Source organism: Mirounga leonina, unplaced genomic scaffold, assembly GCF_011800145.1.
Source record: "Mirounga leonina isolate KUSES-001 unplaced genomic scaffold, KU_Mleo_1.0 Mir_115, whole genome shotgun sequence".
Classification (NCBI taxonomy): Eukaryota; Metazoa; Chordata; class Mammalia; order Carnivora; family Phocidae; genus Mirounga; species Mirounga leonina.
In genome coordinates, this window is record NW_023270268.1 from 48,974,719 (window position 1) to 48,981,690 (window position 6,972).

A 6,972-nucleotide genomic window follows, 5' to 3' on the forward strand; every position below is an offset into this window, starting at 1 on the left:
ACAAGAGTCCGATACATCTTCATAGATTTTTATTTCAAAATAAGCTTACTATACAATGAAATGCACAAATCTTAACTCTACATTCACTAGATTTTGACAAATGCATACACTTTTGTAAACCAAACTCTTATCAAGAGAGAGAACTGAATCTATTTCTTGACCTACTAGCTTTTATCAATGATCTGTGTATTCACATACGAGTAAAAATCTGTTTTAAATATCCTAGCTTTAAAATATGTTTTGAAATCTGCATGTCTTGTCTCCCTTCGTTGCTCCTATTTTCAGAACTATTTATACTATTTTGGCAGATTTAATTTTTCTCTTGAATTTTCAAATCACTTCACTGAGTTTCCCCCAAAAAAGAAAAAAAAAGAAAATGAAAGCAAAAACTCCTGTTGTTATTTTTAATTGACTTGCATTAAGTTTAAGATTAATTTGGGGATATGTGAAACTTTGTAATATTCCATCTACCCTTCCAAGAACACGAGATGCTTTTCTATTTAGTCAAGCCTTCTTCCATGTATTAGAATTCTTTTCATAAAATTCTAGCACATTTTTTAAGTTTATTTATGGGTTGTTATCGTAAATGTGTTTTTCCCATTATACTTTTTTATATGAATTTTGTATACAAACAACTTACCAAATTTGCCTGTGGTCAATAGGAATTTTCAGTTGATTTTCTTAGGTTTTGATATATAAATCATATTCTGCAAACAATAATTTGCCTCCTCTTTCCCATCTCATTTCTTATTTTGTATAATTATGATTTTCTCCTTTTCACTAGTTTTTCAAAGAACCAGCTCTTCATTTTTCAGGTTTATGGCTTCCCTGTTTTATATTCATTAATTTTCACTTTTAATTTATGAGTTATTTCCTTCAACTTTTCTTAGGTTTATCTCCTTGGCTTTTGTCTAAGTTTTTTTTTTTTTATTTTAAGATTTTATTTGACAGAGAGAGTGAGAGAGCACAAGCAGGGGGACCAGGAGAGGGAGAAGCAGGCTCCTCGCTAAGCAGAAAGCCTGACCCGGGGATCGATCCCAGGACCCCAGGATCATGACCTGAGCTGAGGGCAGACGCTTAACTGTCTGAGCCACCCAGGCGCCCCTGTCTAAGTTTTAAAATGTGATGCTTAATTCATTTATTCTTGTTCATCTATAAAAATATTTAAGGTTGGATATTTTTCCTCTGAGCACAGTTTTAGCTGTATCCCATGAGTTCTGACACGTCATGTTTTAATTAAGAATATTTTTATTACTTTTGATTTTCTCTTTGACCAAGGAATTGTTTGAGAGAATTTTTTTTTTAAGATTTTTTAAATTTATTTGAGAGAGAGAGAAAAAATGCCTGTGCAAGAGCATGAGCAGGGGGAGGGGCAGAGGGAGAAGCAGACTCCCCGATGAGCAAGGAGCTCCATGAGGGGCTTGATCCCAGGACCCTGTGATCATGACCTGAGCCAAAAGCAGACACTTAACCGACTGAGCCACCCAGGCACCCCTGTTTGAGAGAATTTTCAAATTTCCAAGCAGTATTTTGTTTTTGAAATGAATCATGGAATGACACTTTTTGTAGGACAAAGATTTTAATATGAGATATTAGGTGTTTATGCATCTGTTCAGGGAGTTTTGTTTCCTATATGTTGGATGTTTTTCTATAAAGTATTCGTATATAAGGTATGCATATGTTTATAAAGTATGTGTTCTTATATACATCTTTAACTACTATGCATCTTTAACTAAGTGCTAGCATTATATTTGTGACCCAAATACACGGACTGATTTATTCCTTAATTTTCTGCTTTTATTATAGAAAACCAAGCCTCAGAGAGGTTAAGCAATTTGTCAAATACCATGCAGTAGATCTTGGAATCAAAATAATAGAGCAGGATGCCTGCCTGGGGATGGCTGATTCCACAGCCAACACAATTCTACCTCCCCTAGAACTACGTGAGGAAACAAAATATAAATTACTCACCATCTATAGGAAATACATACAAAACACATGACCATCAACATGCAGTCACTGAGGATGTTAGGGATGGCTACTAAGGAATGTAGATATGTGATTGCACATTTCATGAAAGTACAAGGCTTTTATAGATTTCAAATATTGGGATTGGTCCAGGAGGATTATTCTGCTTTTGGAATTCTTTCAGATTTTAAGGTATTCCTCTAAGAGGTTCCTTTCAATGTTTCACCTTCACCATGAGAAATCCTTTCTAATACCTGACCTAATGACTTCATGCTGAGGGTTAGTTCTCTCTTTGGGTTTCTTTAGAGAGGGAGAACAGCTGGTCCCTATTCTCTGCATAATAACTCCTCATGAACTTGAGGCCTTCCATAGACATCATCTGTGGGATAAATAATCCTAATCTCTAAATCCTACCTTTTTGCAATAATATTTTCTTAAAAAGTGGTTATTTTTTTTTGCCAGAGAAGAAGGGCAATGTTTATGTGGCCCACATAAAGTTGTTAAGTTGTGTTGACCACTCTGGAGCTACTGCATTGTGAAGTGGTGAGGTCATTGCAATACTGTTGCTTTATGGTGTCTACAAGTCTGTCTGTACCTCCTGAGGCCTTTTAACCCAGGTCATAAGGTGCAAGGCATTTGCCATCCATCTCCCATACTTAAGAGGTGCTGAGGAGAATCAAAATCGCAAATGACTAAGGAAAATATGAAAAAGCACGGAAACAGCAGAAAAATTTGAGAGTTTTATAGTGATTTGTGTGAAGTGCATTTATTCTTATTTTTTAAAAATCAGAAAAACTTATATGATAGCATGGAAAGGAAATAAAATAAACCGGTAGTGTCAGTAATAACAGAATAAATTTTTTTTTTTTTTTTTTTTTTAGTAAAGAAAAGAAAGATAGTCCAACCAAGTCTCTTCCCTTTACAGACTTCCAGAATGATAACAATGCTAATGATAGCATCTCTAGAAATCATATGGGTTCAAGAAAGCATTGGAGAGAGAGAGAGCAAGAGTACAAGCAGGGGGAGCGGCAGGCAGAGGGAAAAGCAGGCTCCTGATGAGCAAGGAGCCTGATGCGGGACCCGATCCCAGGCCCCTGGGATCATGACCTGAGCTGAAGGCAGACATTCAACTGACTGAGCCACCCAGGCATCCCTGGCTAACCCAATTTTTAACCACAGTTTCAAAAATAAAATAGTTTAAAATAACAAAATCAAAGCATATATATTACTTGATGTTTATTTCATACTTAGACTTTTCAAGCTTTTATTATCTATATTAGCTAATATAACATATGTTTATTTTCTAAATAATTTTTTAAGTTTTCTTATTTGTGAAGTTTTGAATTGCTTGAATTTTAAAAGAAAAGCATGCAACACACAAATAATAAAATCATTATTCTTAAAAAAATTAATGTAAAATCATGTAGCTTTCTCTACATAGCATTTTTTTTAAAAAAAGATTTTATTTATTTGAGAGAGAGTGCGTCCTCACACGCAAGAGAGCACAAGCAGGCTCATATGTGATCTTCTTGGTCCTTGTCTTTTTGAGAATAGTAATGGCAGAAATTGTCATGGTGGGAGTTTCTTTTAGAGAATTTCAATCGAAAGATGACATAAAAAATTCACCAAACAAAAATCTGTCGTTAAATCAAGCAGGGGGAGAGAGAGGGGCAAAGGGAGAGGGAGAAGCAGACTCCCTACTGAGCAGGGAGCCCCTGTGGGGCTCGATCCCTGGATCCTGAGATCATGCCCTGAGCTGAAGGCAGATGCTTAACCAACTGAGCTGCCCAGGCACACCATCTACATAGCATTCTAAGAAGGAAGAGAGACAAAACAGCAATGCTGATCAACAGCATAAGGTTTTAATGTTTAATTTGATCTCTGACAGCTTTAAAGAGATATTTTTAAAGCAGTTACTTCCATATGCTTCTTTCTTAGGAAAAAAAAAGGCTAAGTTGAATATGATGAGTCTTGCACCATGTCGCAAATGCTGGCACTTTGGAATTTTCTAGGCCCAAGTGAATGTTTGTTTCTATAAGAAAGAAAAATAAATGATTAATACCATTAGCAGGTCAATTAAATTATCAGGCAGCTATCTTCCCTACTGCCTGCCTACTCTGGCATTGTTGTGAAATTAACTAGTAGACTTAGTGTAGCAATTGATAGCATATTGCTCGAAAATAACCAGTTTCAACAACTTTTCTATTTTTCCCTTCATTCCTTTTTGAATGCCAAAGTTCCTCTCACTAATGGATTGCTTATGATATGCCAAGGAGTTCATCACCAGAATAGAGTAAGGGTAGAGATAGAATGTGGTCATGATGAAATTTTGTTGTATTCCATTGCAGAAGTGATAAAAATGCAGGGTGTCTCATAAATATTTCTGACCCATTTGCTTACAGAGATGGGAGTATTTATGGTTTGGAAATCCCTGGCTATAAAAAGCATTCCAGTTTATTCTATGCTATCAAGTAGCCTTTTGTTAAAGTAGAGGTTTATGGGTGAGTTATTGCTGGGAAATCTGCCTTTAGAACATTAGTAATGCAATAAATTCCATCCAGCCCATCTAGGTTATTTTGAGCAGAACTATGTCTAAATGAGCCAACTGCATTTCACCAAAGATATTATATTCTATTCAGAGGCTCATATGTGATCTTCTTGGTCCTTGTCTTTTTGAGAATATTAATGGCAGAAATTGTCATGGTGGGAGTTTCTTTTAGAGAATTTCAATCGAAAGATGACATAAAAAACTCACCGAACAAAAATCTGTAGTTAAATCAAGTAATTGATCTTTCTTAGGTATTGAATCATATTGCAGCTCATGAAAATTGCATGTGAGATCCATGAAAATATTTTTCTATCTTGAATGTGAAGGTCATAGCATGTTCTTTCAAATTTGTATGGATGCTATGAAATCATAGTTCTATAGCTGTACCATGTATATCTGTTTTGTTTTCAAATTAGACTAAAAACATATTGATATAAGGGTTGGTATACTTAGAAGAAGCAGTTCAGCTTTGAGGTCAGATGTCCTGTGTTTCAGGGATGGCTCTGACACTTAGCTGTGCGACCTTGGACAAATCACATAGCAATCCTGTGCCTCACTGTGTCTCACAGAGGAAGACAATAAAAATATCTACTTTTTGAGAATCAAATAAGTGTTTTCTCCTCCATTATTATTTTCCTTCTGTATGTTCTCACACACAGCATCCTGCAGAATATTGGGACCAGTATATACTCATTGAATAAATTGGCCTAAGTAGATTTTATATGGTTATAGAGGTATGTAATAGTAGCCCAGTGTTGAGTAGGGGTAGATAGGAATTGGGAGTTAGGAAGAACTGAAAACTCTGCTTATTTAAAATATAAACTTTGCTGAGTAATTGTCTTAATTTTCTCACTGGTAAAATGGTACCAAGAATATTATCTTAAAAGACGATTGGAATCAGAAACAAAATGCGGTGAGCATTGGCAAAATATCTAACACTCAATAAATGATAGCTGTTACCAGCTAGCACTATGATCTGTTTCTACTCACAGAATACTTTTGACCCTAAATGTGGGGGGGGGGGGTTGGTTTCCCACACCACCAACCAATTCTCCAACCCTTGTGTCCTACGATTCAATGCTGACACTACCTGAAATTAGTGTACACCCACAAGTTAAGAGTTTAGTCCCACAAAACTGCCCCTACTTCACACACCAATTTCAAGTCCAGGCTTCCTGTACTTCTGACCTGTTGGCTATAAATGGAGGGTTCTCATGACCCCCTCCTCAGGTCTGATAATTACTTAGAATGGCTCAAAAAATTCAGGAAAATAGTTTACTCACTGTGACTGGTTTCTTCTAAAGCATATAATTCAGGAACAGCCAGATGTAAGAAATGCACAGGGCAAAGTAAGGGGGAGGGGAGGAGCACAGAGCTTCCGTGCCTCTCTGGATGCCCCGTTCTCTCAGCATATTGATGAATTCACCATCCCAGAAGCAGTCTGAACTCCATCTTTTAGGATTTTTATGGAGGCTTCATTACTTCATTATGCAGGAATGATTGATCAAAGCATTGGCCATTGGTGATTAACTCAATCTTCATCCCTTCTCCCTTCCCTGAGATCAGAGGGTTGAGCTGAAAGTTCCAAATCTCTAATCACTGGGTTGGTCCCTCTGGCAACCAGCCCCCTTCCTCCAATAGTCACCTCATTAGCATGAACTCTGGCAGAATCGAAAGAGGCTTGTTATGAGCAACAGAAGATGCTCCCCTCATCCCATGCCAGGAATTTTAGGAGCCCTGTGCCGGGAACCAGAGAAGACCAAATATACGTTTCTCATTCTATCACAATATCACACGAACATGTGCAGGATGCTGCTTTAAAGAACGACAACACTGGTCTGCAGACATGATCTCACCACATTGTGTGAATGTCTACCTTGTGCAACACTGTGCTGGTAACTGGGAGTGCGAGGGATGGAAAACACATGACTTCTGTTGCTCGTAGTCTGTTGAGAAGTAGGATTTTTTTTTTTTAAGATTTTATTTATTTATTTGACAGAGAGAGAGATAGTGAGAGCAGGAACACAAGCAGGTGGAGTGGCAGGCAGAGGGAGAAGCAGACTCCCCACCGAGCAGGGAGCCCAATGTGGGACTCGATCCCAGGACTCTGGGATCATGACCTGAGCCGAAGGCAGACGCTTAACGACTGAGCCACCCAGGCGCCCCGAGAAGTAGGATTTTAAAAAGATGGTGAGATACATAATTTTTGCAAAGCAAGGTCAAATGACAAAACTAAAACAACTTAGTAACAAGTTTGATGTCCTTTTTGCGAGGAAAAACAATCCATGGATTGGGGGAGTGCAATGTCTCACTAACAGTGGAAGCGTCTTCCTGGGGGATTTTGGGCAAGAGGGAACTTTATAGGGCATTAGAAGTAGCGATGGGCAACGGGGCACGATTTGCTGGTGCTGCATCTCTGACGTCATTTAGAAAGATCAAGGAATGAGGAAATCAGT

General features: G+C 37.7%; 1 long non-coding RNA gene across 1 annotated transcript; it reads right to left on the bottom strand.

Moving 5' to 3' along the window:
- Positions 1-3,808: 3,808 nt before the first annotated feature.
- On the bottom strand, positions 3,809-6,260 carry LOC118000076. The gene is made up of 2 exons (XR_004676371.1): positions 5,800-6,260; positions 3,809-4,000 (listed from the first exon to the last, which is right to left on the bottom strand). It is a non-coding gene; the product is annotated as an uncharacterized LOC118000076 (long non-coding RNA).
- Positions 6,261-6,972: the final 712 nt, after the last annotated feature.